The 26,609-nt window shown below is 38.6% G+C and overlaps 1 protein-coding gene across 1 annotated transcript in view; it reads left to right on the top strand.

Moving 5' to 3' along the window:
* The window catches only part of THSD7B (thrombospondin type 1 domain containing 7B), a 334,900-nt gene that overhangs the window by 83,311 nt on the left and 224,980 nt on the right, over positions 1-26,609 (top strand). The gene's annotated exons all lie outside the window — the stretch shown is intronic.

Below are 26,609 nucleotides of genomic sequence, written 5' to 3' on the forward strand. Positions count from 1 at the left end.
CTGATGGGAAGGAAGCACGGTACCTAAATTGTCAGAGTATTTTGCCAATGCTGCACATTGTGCATTGACAAGATGTGTGAAACAGGACCACATCAAAAATGAGGGTGGAGAAAAATATGCTTTAAAAAAGCATTTGCTGTACGGCTGTCTGGGGTTTCCCAGCGAGAAACATGTGTGTGTGCCTTGTCTGGAGCACGGGCAGAAAACCAGGTGCTTGTGAGATGTACTTTTATTTCTGTGTGTGTGCTGGCTGCATGGGTGTCCTTCAGGTGCGCGGTAAAACTAAAGTGTTCAATTCAAGTTAAGGAATGTATTGCTCAAGTCCGAGAGGGATGGGATAAGGTTATCTAATGAAGACTTCAGTAGGACCCATGTGGCAGTCAATCGTATTGTTGGCATGATTTTTTTAGCTCCTACTATTCTTGAAACCTCATATTATTCTTAGTACTACTGCTAACCAGCTTTCATAACTTTTTCTTTACATTTTGTAATAAATTCTAGAGGCTAATCTGTATTCATTTTAATTTTTTTTATCATTTTATATTTTGCATTTTTGGATTTCTGTGATTTTTTTTTTTTTTTAACAAGCTTCTGCTTCTTTCTAGCTTTTTCCTTAAGTACTTTGCAGCTATCACTTATATCTCTTGTAAAAATTTTCTTCTATTTGATTTGGGCTTAAAATTGTCTCAAGAGTATAGACATCACCCTTTTAAAGAACAGAGGAAATACATGTTGAATTGGTAGGTACTTCAGTCCTTTTAATTTCAATTTTTCAATTAAGTCAGAACTACTTGTAAAACATAGGCTACTACTGTGTTGTAGTTTCCTTTTATTCTTTCTGATGCAAATACCAGTAGCTGATGCTGTCCCAGTAAACGTCCAACCCCCAAATATATGGAAGAGATATCTGAAATATTGACTCCAATTATTGAGTTTTTAAAGAAATATTTTACAGACAATTAACTATGACTACCAGTAATTTTTTGAAGTGTTATGTTGTTTTGACTGCATACCTAATGATGTTTTAATAGATGTCAACTCTTAGGAAATATAAGAATTGGAGATGAGGGTGGATTTTTCAACAGCACAAAGGATAATTGGGTGTCTGACTCATATAAGAAGTTAATGCAAGTTGAGTGCCAAGCCCTTTTTGTGCCTCCAAATATCTCGTTCAGAAAGATAACTAGTTAGTATTCCCACTATAAGACCCCATAACAGTTATGTGCACATTTAATACTAATTTCTATTTTGTTTTTTTAGCATTTTTTCAAAGTTAAATGTATGTGAGTTGGCTGAAGTGAGTGCCACTTCTGTGTGTATGGAGTTAAGAGTGTCTCTCATACGTGTTGGCTGGGGGTGATGGGTACAATAAGTACTGCCTATGTATTTTTAAAATTGTCATTGTGAATATCAACTTGAAGAGATACTTTTGGTAGGCTCCTTTCAGCTAACTACAGTCTTTTCATAGAAGGCTTAACATTTTGATAGCCACGTGTGTCAAAACTGATCAGCTGCAAAATTAGTATTTGCTCATTTTTTTAAAAAGAGTGCTATCTAAGCTTTTTTTTTTTTTTTTTTTAAATAGTGTTGTTATAATCATTTAGCCAAAGGAACCCTCTGCTGACAGTAAAAGGAAAAGCCAGACATCAAGCCTTAGGCATAAAGCTATTATAGATGACGTTGCTTGTTATGATACAGACTATTTTTTGGACTTCTCCGGATTTTGTTCCTGATGCCTATCAGGGTTTACTGTCTTGTTCTTTGTTCTTCTTCAGTAATCCAGATCAGCACCCAAGCTGCAATCTCATTTGACCAAGCAGTTAAATAATTTTTCCTCTCTTAAGCTGTACAACTACTTCTTTTTGTGGAAATGCTGGCTCTGATCCAACATTTGAGTCAGCAGGAATTTCCACTGAGTTTGTGTGAGGTCTGCGGAAAAAAAACGATGAACACCACAAATCCAGACACAACTTCTAATGAATGATGTCCCAATGGACAGGTTGATTGTTGGAAAACGTTAATCAGATTAATGCTTCTTAGGACCGTCTTCTTTGGTGTAAAGCCAGAAGATGATGTGTGTGAAAATAAGTGTCTCTTTTTTACTGACCTTCTGCAAACCTTGATTTCCCCTTTCTTCAAGTAAGACCAAGAGAGCAGCAACAGTGAACAACCCCACGGTCTCACCGAGGCTGTCCTCGTCTCCAGCACTGGCCATCCTGGCTGCCTGGGGAAATTGTGTAAGAAAAGGGCAAGTACAGAGGCTTTTTTGCATCTCCTTCCACTTCTGACAGCCTGAAGGTTTAGGAAGCCCTGAGCTGGAGATGGTGCCTACACCTTAGGGATAATAACCTTAACTGCCCTGATGGACTTTTTGCCATGAATCTGTCTAAATTACTTCTTCAAACAATTTGTACTTCTGGCATCCAAGCATCCTAGAGCAACAAAGTCCATAATTCTTCATGAACCCGCTATGGTGTGTGCTGAAAGCATGTTTGGTTTTACTAACTATATCCTTTGGTCTAATAAATTGTATTCCTTTTCCTTGTAGGTTTTGTTTTCTAACTGAATTATGCCTTTTATTTTTGTTAAGTTTTAAGACTGCTGCCTATCAGCCAACAGTATAAGGAGTGGTGAATATTCTTTTCCCTTTTTCCTTTCCTCTTGCTGATTTTCATATTGTATACATTTCACGTATGCACGTTAATCTTTTTTTATTTTTTTCTTCTCGGTTCAATGAGTCGGTCCATGTAATCCCCCTTTTGCAAGAAAGCCTTAATAATCCTTGTTACCCTTCTCTGGACTTTCCCTGATTTTACTATCCTTTTCTGAAACGGGGAGTAGGACTACGTGCAGTCTTCCAAATGGGAGTGTGCTATCCCGTGTACCATCCCCCGCCCAGGGATGCTTTGGGCTCCAGTAGTTCCTGATGATCTGGTGTCTCTCTCATCAGAACTGAATGTTCTGTGTTTTCATACTACTCGTCAAATGACTGCAAGATCTTTTTCCAAAATGTTACTAGTTATGGAGCCCATTGCTGGTTGTGTATAGTTAAGGTTTTGTCTTCTCTGGTTAAAGGAATTAGACTGCTGCTGGGTACAAACCTGAGCCAGGGAATTTGGTAATGTCCTGCTTCATGTCGTCAAAAGCTACATTTTTATCTATGGGCTTCCTGGTTCCTCCGAAGACTCTTATTTTTGAAGTGTGGCTTTTTTATATAAAACCTGTGTTGACCTTTCTCCATTATAGTTATATGTATCTAGTTATTCCATTGACTTTTCTAGCTTCTACCAGTTTAAAGATTAAGTTATGGTTCTCCTGGCTTTCCAATGAACCGAAGATGAAAGTGGAAGGTTGTACACGTGGGTAATGGATTTCCTCAAACCTTATTTCCTCAAATCAAGTGACAAGGAGAGAGGAAGAAAAGGGAGAGGAGCAGGTAGGTGAGTGTGTGTCGGCTTTGAGACAGCACAAGCCTGTAACGCTCTTTATTCCCATACAGTGCACCCTAATGAACCTGCTACAGGGAGCCGGCATTGCACATCCATTCACTTCTGCTGTGCTCACTGCTATTGAATATCTTTTTTTCTGATTTTGAAAGAGAGTAACATTGTTTGCAAACAGTTCTGCTTACCATTTAATAAAAATTACTAGGGATTTTCCTGTACTTTTGTTAATGTCTGCTGGAGTTAGCCTTGTTTTGCTATTTCTGTAGCGAGTATTTGAAATGTTTCTTCCTGAAACATTCAGTGGTACTGAATGTGTGACCCAGAGACATTTTTTTCCCCCTTTTGTTTAGCTGGGTTTGCAATCAAAAGCAGCAAAACCAGCTCGCAAACTTGGTTTAACAAGTCTTTGATGGTGTTTGTTGCTCCAAATGCTCTGCCATTTTCAGAGCCAGGCAAGCAGCTCTGGCATGGTAGAAGCTCTGCTGCAAGACTTGGAGCTGGGAAATGAACAGGGTAATCGTCTCCCCAGGGAAACGGCGAGCATGCTGGGAATGCTGCCCAAAGCCCAGGGAAAGGTGATGGTAAATAGACTCCTTAATGTCTTGGTCACAGGCCAGGGGACCTGATGTGTCTCTTTAATTTGTGACATCTACAGGGATGTCTTCTTTTGATTGTAATTAGAATGTTAGGCACTTTACTGCTGTAAAAAGATGAAAGAAGAAACTGCTGGAAAAACAGAAAAAACCAGTGTCAAATTGGCTTTTGTGTTTCTTGAAATGCTGTAAGCCGTGCAAAGCTTTGAAGACCTGGATAGTAACATACATGGGCAACTGTGTAGTCCAGGTCAGTCATACCTGTCTCTGTTTCTGCAGTAGTGATAAGGAGAGTTGAAACAGTAGCTGAGGCTGTTCTTTCCACTTTTCTAGGAAGTTTACTTGAGAGCTATGTGATTTTTTTTTTTCCCCTCTCCTCCTTTTGACCATATAAAACTTGCTCTAATTAACTTTTCAATTGTAAGCAAATTGAGTACGTACTGTTTTTGTTGCTGTGCCACTAAAAAAATAATCTGAAATAATCTCTACTAGTAAAGACCTAAGCCGAAATGGTGACCTGAAATTTAAGACTTGTTTGGATACTGCAACCTAAAGCTGGAGTCCTCCAGGGCTGTTTAGGTAGTTTGAAAGCACAGCTATGCTCTTCCTTAATATTAATTGAAACTACTTGTAACTTGCAACATTGCAATTTTCATTTCACTATTCTCTTCTTTGGGGAATCTGTTATTTTCTTCCTACATCTCTCTCTCTCTGGTTCTGTCTCTTAGATACGTACTTGGCTACTTACTGCCAAATTACACGTTTAAGAGGTGAAGAGAAAACTCTTAACATCAACTCCGTCATAGACCTTTTCCCAACCTTGCTGTGTAATGCCCATCTGTTGACCAGACTGATGGAATGAATGATGAGAGATACCCTGTGAGATGTGTAAAGCTATTGAAAAATAATTTTTTCCTGTTTCCCTTTATTGTAATCATAAAAAATAGATCATTAAAACTGTTTTATAAACGTGAATGAGCTAGAAAATATTATGACAACGAAAGTTACTAAAGATACAGAAATGAAATTTTAAGATGAGATTTATCTTCTTACTCTAATTTGTACTCCTGCTGTACTGTAAATGTAATAACCATCAAAATGAAAAATGCAACAGATTGATAATACCATTGAGTTTTAATTAAACCACTGAATTGAAAAGGGCCCAGATGGATAACTGGAAAATGTAGTTATAAGCCTGGTATGAAAAATGCTGGATTGCTAGTGATACGTCTTATAAATAAATGCTATGCCAAAAATAACCTCATTTTTAGAACATCTTCCTAAAATTAATCATTAAAGTTTCTAAAACAGATGGTTTCTAGATTTTATTTAATTTGGCTGCCAAACACTTGCTATCCTAGATCAGGAATTGTGCTTTTAACAAATCCCTGTCCGGGAGTCCCGTCCAGTACTGTGGTGTCCCAGGAAACAGAGACGTAGTGCCAAGGTATGTGAAAGCTCAAATGTGTAAAATCATGGCTCAGCCTATTTAAATGTGGATATTGCATTAATTTGGCACAAAATGCTTGACATACAAAACGATTTGACATGAGATAATGTTAAACACTACCAAAGCAGAATTGCATCTTTTACCGTTGAGTTTTTTAAAATCATACTTTAAGTGGAGACTCTTAATTGAAAGGTAGCTACACACTGAGACCTTTCTTGCTTCCCTTCTTGTCAGATTATTCCAGGTAATATTTTGGCACTAAACAAGCTGGTGTGTGTATTCATGTGTAAGTGTGTGTGCACAAGTGAGTACAAGACCCCACAAGTTTTCCCCATTTTTTTTTTTTCTGATGAAGTCTTCTGAAGTTACTGTCAAAGGGAATCTTCATCTTCAAGTTATTTTGTAGATATCTAAAAATAAAAAAGCACTAGTCAAATTAAATTAGCTGTGATCAAATCCTAAAATTAGCATAGAAAGTTGCACAAATCAATATCTTGTTACCTTCAAAGCTTGTTATCTGTACCTTCTCATGAATTAATTCTAGAAACTTTATGCTAAATGATGTAAAAATTGATCTAAAGCTTGAAAAAAAAATGGTGATCAATAATTTTCTTCTAGTTGGAGAGAAATTCATTAAATTCTATAGGTATTACATTGCCAGATATTCTTACTGCGCTCTGTTCTAATCACTACATTATTCTTGACTGAGAACACATTAGCTGTAAAAATTCATGAAATGAGAAACAGAACATTATAAAGACTATCACTGGGTATTGTCAGTAATGAGTTGTGCAGAAAAGTGGAACACACTCTCCGTGCCAGTGAGGATGTGTTTATGTCTGGTATTGTTTTACACTTAAGGACGGATAACTGGTTTTTTTTATCATTATGTAAAGAAATTATTTCCTGATAAATTTCGAGAAACGTAATTTTTTTTTTTTTTTCCTACCAGAAAGATTTAACTTGCCTTTTCTGTGCCCAAATATATTTCTTATAACAAAAATTTGGGGCAGGAATGATGAGGTTCAGCATATCATTCAGAGAAGTGGTTGAAAAAGTAACTTACTTCCTTGGCTTTTAATATGGTGATCACCGGCATAATTTTGGCAGGGTGTTAGTGATGATTGAAGGGACACCTCTTTGGGTGGAGTCATCTGTTTCAGCTATTGCATACCCAATGCTTTGGCAAGCTGGTTTTTAAACTATTTAGTTTTATTTTCTGGCACTGTGGCTGCAGCCATCTGTTCTTCTTTACAGCTGTTTAGACCTGGGATATGGTTCCTTTGCTGATCAGCAGAGGTGTGCTCTGGTCCAAATGAAATTTTCTTTAGGAAACTCTCTGGCTGGATACAGTACTGGTGAGCACGTACCCATGTGCGTGCTCCAAGGAAAATCCCCCCTTGTATTAGTTATTGTTTTCTTGCCCTGTTTTACTGACTACCAGCCGTTTCTGCTATTGCACTGTCTGCCGTCTTGCCTTTCTTTGCCTGTCCTTTTTGCTATTATTTTTCAACTCTTTGGGCATACTTTGGCTTCTGTATGGATGTCACCCAAAGTGAAAAATAAGAGTTGTTGATATACATGTAAGTCACTTCCCTACTACTTCAGCTTATTTTGATGATTCAGGAGAGCCTACATGTTATGTAAATTGAATAGCGAATGTGATTTCCTATTGACAAGACAGGAAAAAATACGATCTTAGAAAAAAGTGAAAAGCATCTGTCTTATGCTGAATAATAAATAATTGAAACTGACTAAATTGTCAGAAAATACTAGTTAATAAATTTTGACTGATGTGTAGCACTATTGTAATAAAGAAAATCTCTCTTCTGTGTGTTGTATATCACAGAATACACACATAAATGTAAAGTTACCATTTAAAGCACATATATTTAAAAAACCAGTATGATACTATGCTCACACGTGTGTGCTGGTTAACTATACATCTTACACCCTTAGAGCAGTTCATGCATTCTTCATGGAGAATAATATACAATGGTATAATACAAACTTTCTCTTTTCCTGAATCTCTCATGTTTTTATTTAAAGGAGAGTAGCAATGTGATTTCAAGTATTGCTAAATCTTTGAGCAAATCTGACTGAGGTTAGATGAAGCCCAGATAACACTTGTTCTCTTTGTGTCAAATTTTGAGCGGTCACGCTTAAATTGTTACAAGAAGTGGGCGGCTTCTTTATATCAGAGTTTCTAATGGATTTGCATCACCAGAAATGAAGAGGCAAAATTTACGTTCTTTATTACTGGAATCAATCTTACAAAGTAAAACATTGCCATCTGTTAGCAGTTTTGTACTCAAAGCTTCCCTGGTCAGGCAGAACAAGATGCCCAGTGTGTGCTAAAAATGTTGTCTTGGGGAAGCCTTCACTAGCATTTCCCAAAAGTGCCTTTTATGACCCAAAGCATTTCACTACCTTGGAATTGAAAGCTGTGCAGTTACGTATTTCAAAATATTTGTGCTTCCTTTATTCCATAAAACAAACATTTATGCTTAAGGTGCAGCGACTTTAAGAATATTTTATTAAAATCCTGGTGTTGTAACAGCCCCATCTCACAAATGAATTTTTAAGAGGCTCACCAGTTGTTTCATGCAGCTAAGTGAGTAGAAGGCAGGCTGCAAAATCCAGTCTGTAAGCATTTCACTCCAACAGGTCTCAATCTGCAAATGAAATGGTTTCTAAGGGTAGATCCAAGGTGCCAGCCATAGTGTGACTCATATCATTCTTTTGTAACTTCAAATTAATCATGTGTTCAGTTTCCCAATGGTAAAAGTGCTAAAATATTGATATTATATATGCAATACACAAAAATTGCAAATCAGTTATTAGGCTGAAACTTTACAGACTCCTCCTCATTCGAAACTAAAGTGTGTGGTGAATGAATTATTTTTACCAAGGCCACAGTTATATGTTAACCTGAGCCAAAAGTTTGATAAGATGTATTAAAAAACCCACCCACAATCCTAATTGCACTGTAATTCAAACAGTGTTATGGAAGGTATTTTCAAATTTAGACTCTATTACCATGGTTAGTCATCCCAGTGCAGGTTCACCGATGCATCATCGTACCCTTGCCCTTGTTAATTTGTGCAAACATGGCTTTGAAGTACGTTTTTAGGGGATGAAGGTAGTTGGAGCTTAGCAATCTAAATAATGTTCACTGATTTACTGCTGTTAGTGTTATATATTCATATATTACAGTGAAAAAATAATTTTCTCATGCATATTGTGTGGGCCTTTCTTCTTAGTGTGGGAGCGCATCACCCCTCCTGCCTTGCGGGGTGCCAGGGTGTTTTGGGGTCTGCTTGTCCCCGCTGCGGTGCCGTGTGCTTCAGGAGGTTAATGTTATTCCCAGCCTCTCGGAGTTGGTTGGTTGGTTGGTTTGTTTGTTTTTTTCAGTTGGGAGGAATGAGGGAGAGAGGACCTCTGTGTATGTACCCACCCCTGATACCAGCACACCTCCCTGTTCTCTGGGGCTTGTGGTAGGGCGGTTGGGTGGAGATGTCCATCTCTCACGTGCCTTTGGACGTGCTGTAGGAGAGGAGCCTCTGCTCCTGGAGGAACTTAATAAAATCACCCTGTCTCACTGTGTTGTCATACCTGCCCCATGAACCAGTCTGTGAAACTTGACTGATACCTCCCAAGTGATACTGATGTGGAAATATTGCTCACTTTTTTCCCATCTTTAATACTTCTACTGAATCTCTCAGTAAATCTGAATCTACTCATGCTATACGCTTTTTCAGCTGGCGGAATAATTTGGAGTTAATGGATAGTAAAATGTGGCCTTGAGTTTTTGACTTTCAGGAGAGTAGTGTGTGCTTCTGTGTAGTAGTGAGGTTTTTTAATACAAATGTCATTGTGTTACAAACTCTTGTAAAATTGTTTTATCACAAGTGTGAGAAAGTGATGGAAATGACTACAGCAGGATGCTGCCTACTGGGGTGCAGTTTATTTTGATATAACCTGTAGGTCAGTAATTTTGCAAGAATTTTATAATGAAAGCACCTGCCATCATTTCTGTCTCTGTTCCCATGACATTTAAACCCAGGAAATAAAGGCAGGAATTTAGGCCTCCGTACTTCAGAGATGTATGAACAGTCTGTTGAACCACTGCCTGAAGAGTTTGAGTTGCCTTTAAGAGGAGTAAAATAACTGTGGATTTCTGAGTCTCATATTTTACTGTTTTACCTGTGATCTTCCAAAGCTATTGCTATTTGTTAATTCATTTATAAAGCAGGTGTCCTATCTGAAAATTTCTACCTAGTCAAAGATAAAATCAAATAGAAAATAACTATACAGTGAAGTACAGGAAACTTTTATATCCAGTAAAATTTACTGACAAACGTGGTGGTAGGCTTAACAAAAAGCACTTGATGAAAAGCAACATGTAGTCTGAGATATATATGAGGGAAAGAGATAAAAAAATAATAGCTTGTAAAATAGTCTAAAGAGAGCTTTTTCTGCATTGTGAGGAACAGCTGGGCTTTGCATGCTTCAGGGCTCCTAATCACCTTACTCTGAGCTGTAGATCAAAAGAATGGTTTTTGGGGAGATCCAGCTCCATAATGTAGATATCCTAAGGCCGGTCCCCTGTTCTGAGATGCACTTATCCCACAGTGAAGACCTTCTTCCAGCCATGGGACTGATGGTGCACCCTTCACAGACATCACCAGGTCTACACGCTGCTGCTGTGGAGTGAGTTGCTGCCCCTGAAGTACCAGTTGTAGGACCAGGGAGGTCCTGCAAGAGCAGGAGATTATTATTATTTGTGCTGTAGCAGCTGGTTTAAGCTACTGCACACGCTTGCTGTATGGGAGGGCTTGTGCTCATGTAGGTATGGTGGCAGGTATGTCATCTTATATATCTGGACACAGTGGGCAGAGTATGGAAGGTCCTGGAGGTTCTTCCCTTCATGGAAAGGGAAGCTTTGAATAGAGGTGTTTTTTTTAGTATATGCAGGACATTTCTTTAGAGAATTAAAGTTCTCTGACATTGCAAAATAATTGCAAAAATGTCTTTATTAAGAATGGAGCAATAAAGCGCGAGAAAATTATTTGTATTTTATGCAAAGTTTTGATCAAAGTGTGATGTGGCAAAGTATTTGTACTAATTTTCCATCTGTAGCAAACTTTTATAAACAGTGACCCATCTGTTTCAAATTGCTGCTTTGCTTGCGCATTTATAAATTCAGTGTTTTGCATAATGCAGTTTGTTAAAGAAATGCACCTGACTTTGGTTTTTTTTTTTTTTTCCTCTGCACCGTAATGTTTCATGGAGTGTTTTAATAAATGGCATTTGGTTACTTTTTGCTGAACATTCAGGTTTTGGGAAAGAAAGCTACCATGTCTAATAAAAGAAACTGATTGTGCTTCAGCTAGAAGTCAATGATAGAGTGCCTAAGTGCTTGAAGGGAAGCAACGTTGGCCCATGGTATTAGTTTGAAAAAGCCATAGTTGTGTTTGTTGAATTTGAAGTCTGATGTCTTTAACTCAAAATCCAGGCTTTCTCACCTAATTTTCTAAAACAATCTTACTTTTCTGTCCTCCTTCCATCTTCTTTTTGGTTCCCTCCCGTCAGCATCATCATAATTTTGCTCTGTTTAGTTCCCAAATTATTCTGGTCTATCTCTCTTCTCCATATCTACAGTTAAAATACCTAAAAGTTCTTTAGCACTGTTTTTATGGGCCCCCTTTTTGCACTGTAGCTGTTTGGTTTTCAAAATATTCAAGGAGTCATATACACACCAGATGATCTCTTACTCATTTTCATTTTGCCTTCCAATCACTACAATAATGAGAGCTTTAGAAAATGCCTCACCAGCAAGATAAGCCATCAAGTCCAAAGATGTAAACAGATTACAGTTTTACCCACTGTCAGCTTTGCCCACTCTACCAACATGCTATTTTACACCCGACTTTGGAAATCATTTAGTTGATTGATATAGCAATGAAAGGACATTTAATAGCAACCAAGATAAAAAGCTTTGGCTAACACTCTTCATCGTGTAATAATGATCCTCACGACGTTCAAGACCTTCTTAAACGATGAAAGTACAATACATAAAAATGCTGTCTGACAAAACTCACCACACTTGGAAAATTGTTTCTAGGATGAGAGGACCAATTAGAAAAAGAAAAGTTCCAATTTCCTCTTGTGACACCTGTCATTGCAAGAGAGTTTGGAATTGAGTGAAATAGGAGGAAAATGAACGTAAAAAAGCTTATCAACCCTTTTTGGAGATGGACTTATTTCCTGCTGTGTGGTGTTGGTTTTATTACTTTTTTTTGGTTAAAAGGGGCTTTGGTCATCATTTCTTGCATTCAGAAAAGTTTCAATAGCAATCAAAATAAGGTAGTCACTAAATATTTTCTGATCTCTTGATTTTATTACAATCATAAATTTAGTTGAAGAACCCAACTATTACTTTGCCATAAAAATTTTCAAGGAATTTCTTTCTCAAGTTAGATGACCGGTGTATGTTGTAAATTCAGTCCGAGTTTATTCTTTTAGGAATTGCATCCCCCATAGCCAAGAGCAAATTTTTTCCCTCAGGAATTCGTTCCCTTGGTAGGGAAAGGAGAGCCTCTCACACCTCTGTCCTTCACCTGAGTGGGAGACGAGAGGACCTTTGCTTATGTTGACTTCCACCAAAGCCAGGGAGAAACTTGAGAGTGTTACTGTGTGTATAGCAGTCACTTACTCAGAGGAAACCAAGAGTATGCACGGTGTTGGTAATGGGAAAGGGGAAACATATTCAAGCTGGAAAGCATGTTACATACTTCTTTTCAGCTAAGGGAAGTGGGCACAGGAAAAGTGAAAGATGTGGATGGCTGATATTTTTGTTGAGGCAGGCAGGGAAGTCTTCAGTTTCTGGCAGAGCCATGGCCATGCAGGACCCTTTTCCCTCGGTCTTCGGTTAAAATGAGGTATTTGTTACTCTGTACTGAATCGTACTTCATGGCAAAGAGCAGGGAGTGAGTTAGGAGTTGCTGTGTTTGTCTTATGAACTCTTTATAGGGTGTGCAAAAATATTGAATGTAGAGCTTAAGAGATTATGTGTATGAAGGAGAAAAGAATCAATTTAAGCCGGCGAGTCAAGGATTTTGCTATTCTGGTGCACCCGGTTGATTTCTCTTGTTATAATTTTTCTTGCAAGATTGGGACAGTAGTATTTAGAAAAACTTGAATTTTAGTGCACTTTTTTTGAGGAGCAAAGAGAGACTGAGAATAGTACTGCCAGGGCAGGATATGGATGAAATCTGTGCTATTTAATTAGAAGCTTATTATTGGGTGTGGATGGATAGCGTAGAGATTGCAGAGGTGAAAATCTCATTTGAAACCCAGATTCAAGGTGATCTAATAGTTGGGTTTCTGCTGAGAAAGCTATTCACGGTGGAAGGCATATGCGTGCTTTTCCTTTTCAATGTGATTTACCATCTTGTACTGAATTAAGTCTTTTCCCATCTATCCCCATGAACCTTCCCAGTTTTCAGCATTTTGTGGCTCAATAGACCATTTCAGCATCTACTTCTCAGGGATAGCTAGAGGCTTAAAAACATTTCAGGTAATTAATGGGATATGCCTCCTTAAAAGTAAGGATTTATATGCTTAATGCCTACAAAACATTTTTTAAAATTCTGCCCTAAATTAGGAGTGACTTAAAGGTACAGATTCCTGCTGAAACAGCTGGAAAATTCAGGGGTATATAGAAAGACTAGCTTTAACCTCACCTGTGTCCATATTGGTGAAAGGAGCTTCTCTGGGGACAAGGTCCACATGTAGGCATGACCTGGGTGCTCTCAGTTTGCTGCTGGAGAAACCTGTTGCTCTCCATTAATGAGGGAGGGCTCTTCGCTTTAGGGCCCTTCATGACCAGTCAGTGCGTGTGAGTACCCACCCCATCCTCTTAGCAGTAGTGTTTCGCTCTTACAGAAATATCACGAGTATCTATTATAGGCTTGTCTTTAGGTCCTGACACCTAGCCAATAAAAATTAGTTATGTGTGATTCCTCCTCCATACATCTCTGCACTCTTATGTGAGCCAGTTCACAGAAAATGTGTAAAATAAGTACTGTGAAATTGCAGGGCAATAGTAGGATGCAAATTCTTGAATATCTATGCGGAACATTTAAACATAATTTGCCTTTTGAAAACACTAGTTTATTTTGGTTTCTACACTAGCCACTAATACAAGGTGATCAAGTGATTTCCATTTCATAGGGAACATGTTATATGCCCAAAAGTGGGCTTGAAAAAACTCTTCCCTTTGAACTTACATTTATGGAACTGAGTATCAAACCAGAAGGAAAATGCCTGAGGTGTTAATGTTTAATTGGCATTGAGTCATACTGCTGGCATAGAATTTTCTTTTCTTTTTTTTTAATCCTAAAAATACAGAACAAATATATCTAAGCATTCCAGTGACTTTCACAGGCATTGACTCAGGCTGTAGAGTATTCCATTTTGGGATGAAATAGTATTCTGGTTTGGAACTGACACTAGTCATTTAAAAAAAAAAGGGGGAGGGAGGGGGGACACATTACCTGCCATTAAAATGTCTGCCATACAAAATTACCTGATGCATGAAGTCTGAAGCGAGTGTGTATCATGTTCCTAGATCTCTTCGTATATATATATTCTGCTAATTTATTAGTGCTGAAATATTTAATCATTAAATAGCATTATAATTTGTTGCAGTTCATAATTGGCAAGTGTTGTAATTAACAGCACAACAGTGGCTGCTCCAGATGCTGTTGCCAATGCATGGGCTCATTGGGCTTACTAGCTGTCGTGAATAAATTGACAAACACAGGCAATGCTGATTTATTACTGGAAGTCTTTGCTTAGTGTTTTTTTTTCCAGACAAGGAGAAGAATTTGAAATTAATAGCTATTCTGTATACTGCAAACTACAGTAAACTGCTATTCTGTAAAACTAAGGTGCCTGGTCTTGGGTGTCCAGCGGGGCTGGAGAGATTAAGTGTCACTGCCTTGAGCTAAGATGACTCTAATATTCTTTTCAAAGAAGAGAAATAAAAATCAGCAAACATATAATTTACAAAGAAGTGGTTCCCCATCCTTCTCTACCCATCCTTGCTACCCCTTGAGGAGCCACCGGGCTGAACAGTTCAAAGTTGTGCTCTGGAAGGATACTGAGCGATGCTGAACGGGTGGAACAGTGGGGAAAAAATCTTGGCAATCTGTGAATTAGCGCTGGAAATGGGAAATTGTTGCCATTTCAGTTCTTAAGTTGTCACTGGAAAACAGGATTAGAGGAGGAAGGATTTCTCTAAGCCTCCGGAGAAAAGCTATTGCAGGAGAATATTGACACAAGAAGAAATGAATATATTCTGTGCTATTAAGCATACTTAGGAAAATAGTTCACTGCCAGTCACAGTTTGCTGTTATGATATTTCTCTTCTGTAATTCACAGGAACAATCAGAGGAAGCCAATTTATATTGAAGTCAACCTTTTTGCTCTCTGCCTGTCCAGTGACTCTCCTCCTTGGTTCCCATTTGACAGCTGACGGCAGTGAGGGTGTCCTGGTTCAGAGCGCCTGCTGCCCGTACCTGCTGTCCTGAACCACCGGTGTAAAGTCTTCCCTGGTGTAAATATCCCAGCAGAAGCATGCTGCTTTCTACGCTTGGTGTAGGTGTCTGGAGAAAGAGGCTATTCGCTTCAGATAGTGCTGACTGGTGTTTTCCTGATCTGCCTTTTCTTCCTCTGCAGACAATTTTCTTAGGTCTCTGTTAGTTAAGAAAATGTAAGGTATCTTCTTTAGAACTGTTTTTTTTTAAGTTAGTTTCTCTCCAGGTTTTGTCTGGCATATCAGATACTGGGTCTCATTCAATGGAACTACCAAATGCTTAAATAGATGAGAAAATGGTGTAAGGAATAGTGGAACTTTGCCTATATTGTTTGGAAACAGCTGTGTAAGCAGCCATCCAATGTAGACTGACTCGCTAAAGATTTATTTCTGAAAGATCAACAATTTTTAGAACACTGTAATATTATCTTGGTTAAATGCAAGATGTTAAATCAAAAGGCACTCTTAAGGGGGAGCAAATGGGACTAAAACAGTGGCAGTGATGAGATGTTCTCGCAGTGATTACTCGGGTTCTCAGGGGAAACTGTGGGGAAACTGTGAAATGGGAAATAAATCACATTCTGGCACCCATCAGCATGCTATGTATTACTTTTCTTAAGCAGGTCTTGGGGTAAAGAGCATACTAAAACCAGAAGGGCTCTTGTCTGGGAAGAGAAAGAAAAGGAACACCTTTAGGATGACAATAGAGAGAGAATGACAGAATGGGAAAGAGGATAATTTGTTTTACCAGCTCCGAGGTGGAGGTATGCTAAAATTGTATAAAAGAGCAGGATAAGATGTATGTACATAGAATCCACTCATAGAGACTTATTGTTTTTACCCTCCAATCTTCATGTTAATACCTTTGGGTGAAAGAACAAATAATTATTTGTCTTGTGGAGGAATGGTGTTTAGACTCATTTTAATAGGAAGTGTCACAGCATTGTGAAAGAGAAGGAATTAGAGGTGTTGTGTTAACAGGGTTGGGAAACAGAGGCAATAGCCCAGAGAGCTGTTTTGAGAGTGGGTGATTTCATCCAGGAGGAGAAAAAGGCTGCATAATCCCTTCCCCAAAGAGGTGAATGCTGGAGGAGTTGGTGAATGCTGGAGGAGGTAGAAGGAGCCTGAAGATCAGCTCATTCTGCAACTTCTAACACCTGCTCATTGTTTTAACTCAGGTATTCACGAAAATCTGTTGAAAAATTCATGCAGTTTGTTTAAATTTTATATTTTGGAATAATTGCATAGACTAGTAGGCTCCCTTTTGGTTATAAGCTCTCATCATTTTAACCAATAAAAATTACTTCATATTGTTCCCTTGGGATTTTAATTGCATTAAGAAATGATTGGCCCTAATAAACTTCTACAGTCTGTGATAATTATAATCAAATAAGATATCCATATAAAAGCATAAAATTATGCTGAAGCAAATACATTCTTGATCATTAATTAGTGAACTATCAAAGGCATTGCAGATGGTAGTCGTTTTGTGCTTTTTAGAATGAAGCCTGACTGTTGCAGCCTTGACTGTGTAGTAGATTTATTTTTCAGTTACTCTTGCGTCAGGAAATACATCTGAATGTGTGTTTATGTACATATCCTATCTGCTACATATATATTCTCAGTTGCTTCTCGTATGTGGAAATATCATCAGTAAAGGTATTTGGTTCTTTTAATAAGACTGTAACACTGTGCAGTACTTCACAAAACAGATAAATGGATATGGCTGTGGTCCTTGAAAGGTAAAATACTGAGCAGCAGTTCACATACAGTTGTGTATAAGGGCAATGGAAGAAGTTTGGCATAAGTAGTATCTGTAGAAACTGCTGACTTTTTTGAGTTTTATGAAGAGAAGGAGTTGATGTTTGGTGGTGGATTGTGCCATGTTTGAGTGGCAACACAGGGAAATGAATCAATGAAGAGAGAATGAAAAATTAACCTGACTCTATTTGGCAGACAGTAGTGAAATCGAAACGACTCTCTGACTCAGTGTTGGACCGCTGTGTTTGATAGCTTGGGTTGCCTCCTCATAGGACAAGGTGGAAGAATTGATGCTTTGCAGCTGTGGACACCTTGGTACCAACCTTGGTTTGGTTCTGCCAACCTTGGGTTCTTGCAGTGAAGTGCAAGTTTAAAGGCACAATATGCTTCCTATTTCTGGAATCCTTGGAGAAATAGTGGACCTAAAAAAGCAAATCCAAAACATTAACAAGGACAGGTGGGCTTGTCTGTCAAAGTCTTGTGAGATGCTGCCATCAAAAGTGTTGCAAGCACAGCTTTATTTGCAAAGAATGCCAACCAGAACTAAAGATCAGGAGCATCATTACCAGCAAATTATCTTGATCTAATGATAGATGACTCTCTTGTGTGTGGTATCAAGATAGAATGTGACATTTTTGTCTTATGATAAGTTCCCCTCTAGTTAAACGGGCATCACAGCTGTCTTTGAGTTGCAGGAAGACTTTGATTCCTAAATCCTATAAAGTGGATTTAGGTCCCAGTTTTCCTTTTATTGATTAAAAAGTTAAATTTAATTGCTTACACAGTGTCTCTTTCTATTTTACTCATTTTATCAGTGAAATACAGGCCCACATCTCTGACTTCAAACAGTTACATTTACATAATCAGCACATTTACCATTCTCCCTCACAGTTTACTTATTGGTTGAGCTTGCCTGCCTGCAATGTGATCTGACCACAATGGCTAACCACTCCTTAGTGATAATTTACGTTATTATTGTAATATGGATTAGGCATCAGTTGGAAGTGAGTCCGAGTCAATACTGGCTTCTTTCCTGTGACATCTTAAAAGAAATTGTTTAACAGTCTGATATCCATTTGGAAATTCAAAGACATTGCTTAAAATGTTTCTTGGCAAACTGAGGTTCATCGATGAAACTTAGCAATTGGCTTGACATCCAAAATGTAGGACAGAGACAAATGAGGAACAGAGTAGGAATGTGGACTCAGTCTGCTCATCTTGAATTGGTGCTGGCTTAATGGAGACCAGAATTTGGCCCTCTGTCTTCTCCTTTGGAAGATGATGCCATGGGTACTTCTGTCAAGTGACTGCAGGTCCTGACACTCGTAACCGCCTGAGTGGAGAACATGGACATAGTAGGGGAAGATATTTGGTCTTCTTGTAAAAACATTTTTCTCCTTGAGCTAGCAAATGCATACATAAAAGTAGACTGGAAGAAATTAATGATTTCTCCTGCCTGCCCAAGTGTTTGATATGTCTGGGGCTTGAATTCCCTAAAGGGAGGAAATATGAAGGATTTTACAGGAAGTAGCAGCTGTTCTTCTTCTTCCCTGGGGCAAAGAATGTGCACTGTGATCAGTAAACCCCCTATCTTTTATCAATGTGATTGGCACCCGGTGACTTGTTCTAACAGTCCAGCTGTTGAATGCTGTAATCCTTGTGGGTCAGATGACATATGCTGTTGTTACTGCTGTGTGCTGTTTGTGTATATACTTGATGCTGAATTAATATTTTAATGTAGCTTACATAAGCAATTTCATTATAATTGCATGATTTAGGGGTTTAAGGTGGCCATAAAGAGGTATTTCTGAGCCTCGCTGAAGTTTCGATGGGGAAAATCTGTTTGCCCATAAATTATGAATGTAAAAAACCCTACAGACTTGTTGTTATGGATGGGTTTATTCACATATGAAACTTGAGAAGGGCTTTAGTACAGCCTTCTTAATCTAAGGAAGAGTTTATAAAATGCTCTGATCAGTTGGTATTTAAAAAAAATTAAAGTCAGCTTCTATCATAAGTATCTTTGTCATGCATAGTGTTCTTCAGTTATTACATATGAAATGAAATTAATTATTTGAAAAGATTAAGGTCTGTTGCAACACCTGAGATTCTGAACTTTGCAGTCGGAGGGCCGTAGTGAATTTGTTTTTCTAAGGCATTGCAGCACTTAATAAGTGGGAAGGATCTTTCTAAGAGGGCTGATGCAAAACATCTTTATTTCTACTTACACAAATGTCTGAAGCTGATTTATTCCTGAGACTAAGGTATTTGAATATGTTGCATTACAGCAGGCATTTGTGTTTTTACCAGCGTTCTGGCAGAGTGCTCTGCTCAGTCTGGTTTGGGAGAATGTGATTCTCCGTCTTGTTTATTTGTGGTAGTGATAGCGCTTGGGTTGCACGAATGAAAATCCACAGATCTGCATGGGCCGAGAAAGAGAGTCCATCTCATAGTAGTTGAAGTGTGTCTGTTTCAAGGTAAATTTTTCTCACCACGCCTTAGGTATAAATATAGCCAATTAAGTATTGTTATTATAGCTGAAATCCTAAGAGTCTAATCATTATTAGTCCAGATCTAATTGTTACAGAAAAAGCAAGAAGAATAATTCAGTTGAAGTTGTTATACACACACTTCTCAGTTTCTGCACCTTTCCTGGTGTTACTTTTGCCTCGCTGCTGTGCATCCTAAAGTCGATGGTTTCATCCTGGTGGTGGTGGGTTGTCAGCATCTGGAGTCTTTTCCCAGGAGGAACAAGATGTTCATGTTGATGGTTTCTTCTTCCTCACTGTAGGATCCACATGGGGTCATATTAATTTCCTTTCTCTTTCTTCATTGGTCCACGTTACCATGTGTGTTTTGTTGTTGTGTGGTTTTTTTTTTTTTAATTTTTATTTTTATTAGCTCCCCTAACCAGTTTTGTCCAGCTCCAGGTGTACATTTCTCTAGCTGACCACTAGTGAGTTAGCAGTAGTGGTGGGGTCCCCAGTGCCAGCCTGCACCCCATCGTGTATCATTCCCTGCCTCTACTCCTCTACATGACATCCTTTGTATGCAGGTGCTGGACAAGCCAACTACGGTGATGATCTGCTAGGTGGACTATTTGCATTTAAAGAGGAACTGATCAGGAATGTGGTAGTCAATAGCCTTGGCCGCAGTAACCATGAGATGGTGGGGTGTAAGATCCTGAGGGGAGTGAGGAAGGAAAGTAGTGGATTAAAGGTCCTTCCTTGATCTTGGAAGCATGGACTTTAACTTGCCCAGGGAGGTAGGATCCTGTGGGAAGTTGTCCTGAACAGCAAAGAAGATACGGGGAAATGTGATCCAGAAAAAGGTCCTGAAAATGATGCTGTTGGAGAAACTTAGTTTAGGAGTACATACACTGTCTTATTCTCTTGCTTTGTTGCAGAGTTTGATGCGATGCTGTCTCATGCATAGTGGGAAGCTTCTGCTTTCTTAGTCTGGTGGAAACTGATTGTGTGTGGAAATAAATAAGGCTATCCCATGGATATGGTGTGTGATCACACATCTGTCATTATCAAGGGAAAATTCTTTGGGCAGCAACTGTTGTAACCAGACAAACTTAGATGAATGGAAATGTTGCCTGAGTAATCATTAATAATGTTTATTTGCATGTGTAAAAATTAATGTAGGAAAGTATTCAGTTGCTTAGTTTGCCTGTCAAGATTGCTTTATTGGTTTAAGTTAGAATACTTGGGAGAGTAGGAAGATGGTGCAGTGAAATCGTTTGGGAAGAGTGATGGAGCAATAAACCTAACTGGTCTAACTGATGGAGCTGTTTGAGATCTTTAAGTACAAGAATCTATGACAAACCTGCCTACATTACCTTCTTAGTGACTAAGCTCAGAGGTCCAGGAGATATTTGCCTCTCCTTTATTCTTAAGGGAGTAAAGTAGAAACAGTTTAAATTTAGCACACCAGTTTTAGTGTAAGAAAGAATTTTTAAAAAACGCGTCTTGGGAACAGTAAATATTCTTTAAAGAAATCTAAATTTTGTTTGTTTGTTTTAAAAACACCTGAAGATAATGGACATTAGTAGCCATATACCTGTGTTCTGTTTATACTTTTTGGAACCTGCTTTCTACATCTGCAGTAATATAGAGATTTGGTGTAAACTAAAAATCTTTCTTCATCATCTGAGAAAGAATTTGAGTCATTTAAGGTCAATTTTCAAAGATGAGGAATATCTTGAATTTCTAAACTTCAGATAGAACAGACTGTAAATGTTTTTAACATGTAATTAATATGGATTACATTTTCTTAGCTCCCTTTTCTGCATTGATTTTTGCCATTCGACCAGTCATTTCTATTTGTAGATATAAAATATGTGGCTTACTGTTAAAAGGATCTCAAATCAAATTGTCTTTATTTACTTCAGAATATTCTGAATAATGTTTATTATGGGAATCCTAAGAAGGGAATAGACATTTCTAATAGAAGACTATTTCCAAGTGGCTTGATTGAATTAAAGAATGCCCAGTGCAATTAAAACTCAATTAAGAACAGTTATTTCAGTATCCTTAGTGGAAGAACCGATTTTTCTTATTTCACAGAACTACCAGTCTGATTTATCTACAGCTGAGTGTTGTCCATCGGTTGAGGGTGTAGACAGATTTATTAATGTTGAAGTTCGTGGATGGATACACCAACTTTGCTGTGAACTTTGTAATTCTTTAAACCTGCCTGGGGAGAAGACTGAGAGGTGGATTTTCTTCTGGAAGAGGCCAGGTAGCCCAGTCCGTTTCTCAAGAAAGCTCTGTCTGTAACAGTTTATTGTTTTCTTGTGGTGATACTGAATCTCCATGTACTGGTTAATAAACAGCTAGGACATACTAATGAGCTGGTTCATATGGAAACAGTTTACTTGCATAAAAGAGGCAAAACTAAAAGCCCTTTGAAATCTGTGGTTCAGGAGTATTAGCTAAGTGTTTTTATTCCCCTGTCCCCCAAAATCACTCATCGTTCTGCCTGTCCAGATTACTGTCAGGGACTTTGGAGTAATTAGATGAGCAGATTTCAGTGTTTTGTCCAGTGCCTGTCATCATGTCATCTTCAAAAGTATCCACAGCCTCCATTGTGACCTCCAAGACACTGGAAGTGTTTCCTCAGAGAAGGATGAGGATCTGGCTCCAGTATTTCAGAAGCCACGATATGGCAATCATGACATTTTACATACGCTTCTCCTGCATTGGGTACAGACTGAGTGAAAAAACACTCATTGAGTCCAAAATGGGAGCAAAATGGGATAATTTGAATATAATATCTCATAGCATGTATGTAGGTGTGTATATAGATATATTTGACAGCAAAGTTACACACATTCACACATATATTCTTTTCCTTTTATTAAATAATTTATGATTTTTCTTAATTGGATGTGCCTTAAAATATGAAGCAGAAAGGAGTACATTGTCTTGGCTTATCTCTTCTCCCATGCAGGTTTTCCTGAGCTTGAGCATGTAAGTGTTGAAAGGTTACTTTGATAGCATCGCCTTTCAGTAATGCCCCATCAGGACTTGGGACTCATCTGCTCCTTTGATGAAACACTTAGGGCAGCAGCATCTTCTGTCAATATTTAGTAAGTTGTGGGATTTCAGGTGCTATCATGATGAACCTAAATGTGACCTAAATTGAACTGAAAGCAGCTTGAGGCAGGAATGGCTTTTTATCTTTTTGAATCGTGTTTGAAGTTGTGATCATTTGTTCTTTGAAGCATATTTAAATTAATAACCACTGCATTTTCTTGACAACACTGGTAGAGATAATGTGGGATTTCCATTATTCTGGCCTGGTTTTCGAGCATTTCCCAGTTACAGTGAGGATGATGAATGAACATTGCCAAGAAATGGTATTTAAAACATTAGTTTTGCCATGTTGGTGACACAGTGGAACAAAGATGATTACCCGTGCTGTCTAAAAACTGTCTAAAAATTTGTGCTTAACCCCTTTATATCACGGTGAACTTGAGGCATGCTTAGTTTGTGTAGGTTTCCCAGGCATTCATGACAACAGTGTACGTGTTAGATTTATTTTGCAGGCTAAATGATAATTTTATATTCACTCTAACAACTCAGGGCTACAAAAAGAACTCTTTCCAGTTGAATTTTCATGCAAATATCTTTATTTGTAGTGTAAAACATTAGAACAGCTAGGTACTCTTGTGTAAATTAGTAGCACTGTTTATAAATATCTCTGCAATTGAAAGCAGCAGAAGTACCAGATGTGTAATTACATTAGCACAGATATTCTACAGAAAGCTGCTTCTGTGAAACAGAAACAAGCTTAATGTGAAAATCTTTGCTTTTGAGAGCATGCATGCTATGCACATCATTAACCTGTTAATTAAATCTATTAAGGGCTGCATTTTCTGAGGCCTTGTTAAATGATTACTTATGTATAAGAACGTTTGTTTCTAAAAAACTTCAGTTGCAAAGTGTGGGCTAACATCGTAAACGCAGGTGCTTACGTTTGGATGTAAAATATGTGTACAGCATATGTGCATCTGTAACTGATATTTTTCCATGTTACCATTCTTTTACTTCAAAAAATCATAGCGTGATATCTTTTATGGCAACAGTGACCAGATTTCCAAGTTCAGAATTCTTCATGTCTGCTCAGCAAACAGCCCCAGCAGAACCTGAATGCTCCCTGCACCCTGCCACATCTCTTGGTGGTTTTCAAAAGAAACGTGGGTCTATGTTAGCAAACTCACCTTCAGGATATATATTCTCAGCTGTTGTTTAAACATCTCCAAGGACATGGTTTTATCCTTTGTGCTGAAGCTTGTGAGAATGTATGTAAAGGTGCACGTCTGTTAGGATTTCAGTGATAGCTGAAGACTGTTCAGAAATACGTAATCACTCTAAATTCAGAATAATGTGAGCAAACTATCTGCCAAAGAGGTAGCGAAGATCTACCAGTATTGTAAGGCTGACCTCTGAATAATTTTAGGACGTGATTTGATGTTCGAACACTTCCATCTTTAAATTATTGGAACTGATGTTCTATTTTCAGTTGTCTTTATTTCAGCAGTGTAGATATTGAAAAGAAAAAAACCAACGCCAAACTCTGCCCCTTCCCCACGTGCTTGTTCCCACCCTGGGACAGTGGGTTAGGGCTCTGCCCGCTGCAGGACCTGAAACACTTGGGCTTGTGTTAACGTACTGACACACATTCATGGGCAAGACTGCCTCTCTTCTCTGTTTATCCTTAGAGCGTTACTGGCTTTTACTCCAAGGAATCTAAGTCAGCTGGAAAAGGAAAAACTAAATTAAAAAATAAAATAAGTAGAAAATGGCTCTTTAAGTTATGATGCTTTATTGCCCTGGTTCTAGGTTTTGCTGCTCTCATTTGGGAGGCAGGTTTGCAGAGAAGCACTGCAGCAGAGGAGCTGTTTCTCTGGAGGGGGTGTAGTTGAATGCCATGTTCTGCGCTCCAGCAACTAAGTATGTCTAATGTACTAGTTTTAAAAAAAAAAAAAAAAAAGTTCAAAAGCATCACAGGATAATACAACCTGTTCATAAGATTCCTGTATCTCAGTCTGGCCTGATGTACAGATCTTAATCTGACAATATTTTGCTTTCACCCACCTGCATTTGTAGTCATCTGGAACGATGCCTGGCAAAATATGCCTCCAGATGGGATGGAGATTTTTCTTTCTTCACGTACCTATCTAGATATGCTACGCTTACTTATATTTTGTAATTCTTGTCACGAGATTCTCAAGATTTTTCTAATCTTAACACCTGCGAATCTGAACGAGGTAATGTGATCATGTTCTCTGAGTGCAAACTCAAGTATTTTAGTTATTCTGTTCTTGTGGACCTTGCAATCAAGAAGCTGAATTTATGATGTGATGGGAGATTATTTCAATTTGGAAATTAATGTCTTTGTCATTGCCTTCCTTTTACATTTCCTGCCCTCCCCATGAATTTTTGTGAATTGAATTTAGTTATTTAGTTTCTTTGGGGTGGTGGGTTTTTTTTGTTTGTTTGTTCAGTTTGTTTGTTTGGTGTGGGGTGTTTTTTTTTAGTATTTGCTGTATGCCTGTCATTCTCCCTGAAGTGAAACCCACTTGCATCTTAAAGTCCTTCATCCTGATTTACACTGTCTGGAAACTTAAACTCTTTGGCCCTCTTAGATTGATTAGACGCTGCTCAACACTCAGCCATTCCTCCTGTCAGCAGCCTGTGCTCACAGCGTCTGTGAGACAAGCAGATTGATGTACTGCTGGAGAACACTTATCATTCCAAACTTTGGCATAGGTGCTCGTATTGTTTATTCCAAGTATTGCAGAGAATTGTACTTTCCCTAAATACTTTTCCTCCAGAATCTGGCACATTTAAGAAGAGTGTCTAGAGCAAGTGGTAATGTAATTATAAATAATTAAAAGTGGATAATTAAATATGGACTGTAAATTAAAAAAAAAAAAAGCCCAGTAAAAGCAGGTTGTATAGTTCTACAATAACCTCTGTCCGGTTTTTATAAAATTGATTGTGCACATATTTAAAAATAGTACTTTTCACATGAATTAATTATGCTATCTGTTGCCAGGGAATTGTTATCATCTGTGTTCTCCATCTATGCAGAAATACTAATTAGCAGCAATTCGGGCACCATGGGAAATCCTGCCCATTGTATAGCTCTTCTGTAATGCTTATTAAGAATAATGACTGTCTGGCCCATTCGATTGAGGAGGTATTTCTGTACAAGAACACGGTGTCTATATTTTACCATCTGCCTTTTGTGTTCCAAGAGCTTTGGGCAGCCCTACTTCTGCTCCGGAGCAAGGGGAGTACCCATGGGCAGAGGGGCTGCCCCAGCTGAGGCTCATCACAGGTCCCACCTGGAGAATATCCCCCACTAACACATCTGTAACACATCTGTAGGTGTGTACACATCAGCTCTGCAGGAGACGGAGGGAGATTTAATGCAGTTCTACCATTTAACTCCAGCCAGACTTGGTAGCACCTTGGTGTGCTGTTCTGGATTTCGATTCTTTTACCATGGTGTATTGATTGCTGTAGTATCTGAAAAAGTATGCTGGCTTCTGTGCTGTAGTGGGTTATAAAATATGTAAGTTGGGAATAGCATGAAGCTGAGCAGGAAAAATGTAGTTCTCCCTTAAAATGATGTCTGGAGAGGGATGTGCACATTTCTGTGATTATGCGCCTGTGCAGTAAATTCTGACACTTCAGAAAGGTTTTGCAGGTGTGCCAATTGCAGTATTATTTCACAACTTTTTCTGTGAGGCAATTTTTTTGTGAAAAAAACTATTTAAATTTTTAGTTTTGAAAAACAGAACGTTGCTATTATTTCAATGAACAGAAAGAGTAAGAAAATTAGAAACCTCAGTTGTCACAGTTTGGAAGAAGGGACGGCAGTATCCTTGGCGTTCGCCAGGGAACGAATTACTGCAGAACTAATGCAAGAATTCTCTTTGTGTCTTGGAGCTCGAATACCAAGCAGACGTCGAAGCGCTGCCAGTGCTTGCCCCCAAGCTGGCCCACCGAGTCCCCATCTCAGAGCAGCGAACCTTTGACAGCGAACGTCCTGGTGCGGTTCCTTTAGGGGTCCGTCAGCGCTGATCTTGACGTTGTTTGGTAATGTTCCTTGCGGAGATGCGGATGAGGCCGTCTCTTCCAAAGCGGAGTGTATCACCACTGCAGGGGTCCTACCCACTGCTGGGCTACTAGCAAGAAGGTGGACCTGGGGTGAAACCTGGGCTTTGCACGCTG

This window comes from Buteo buteo, chromosome 5, assembly GCF_964188355.1.
Source record: "Buteo buteo chromosome 5, bButBut1.hap1.1, whole genome shotgun sequence".
Lineage (NCBI taxonomy): Eukaryota > Metazoa > Chordata > Aves > Accipitriformes > Accipitridae > Buteo > Buteo buteo.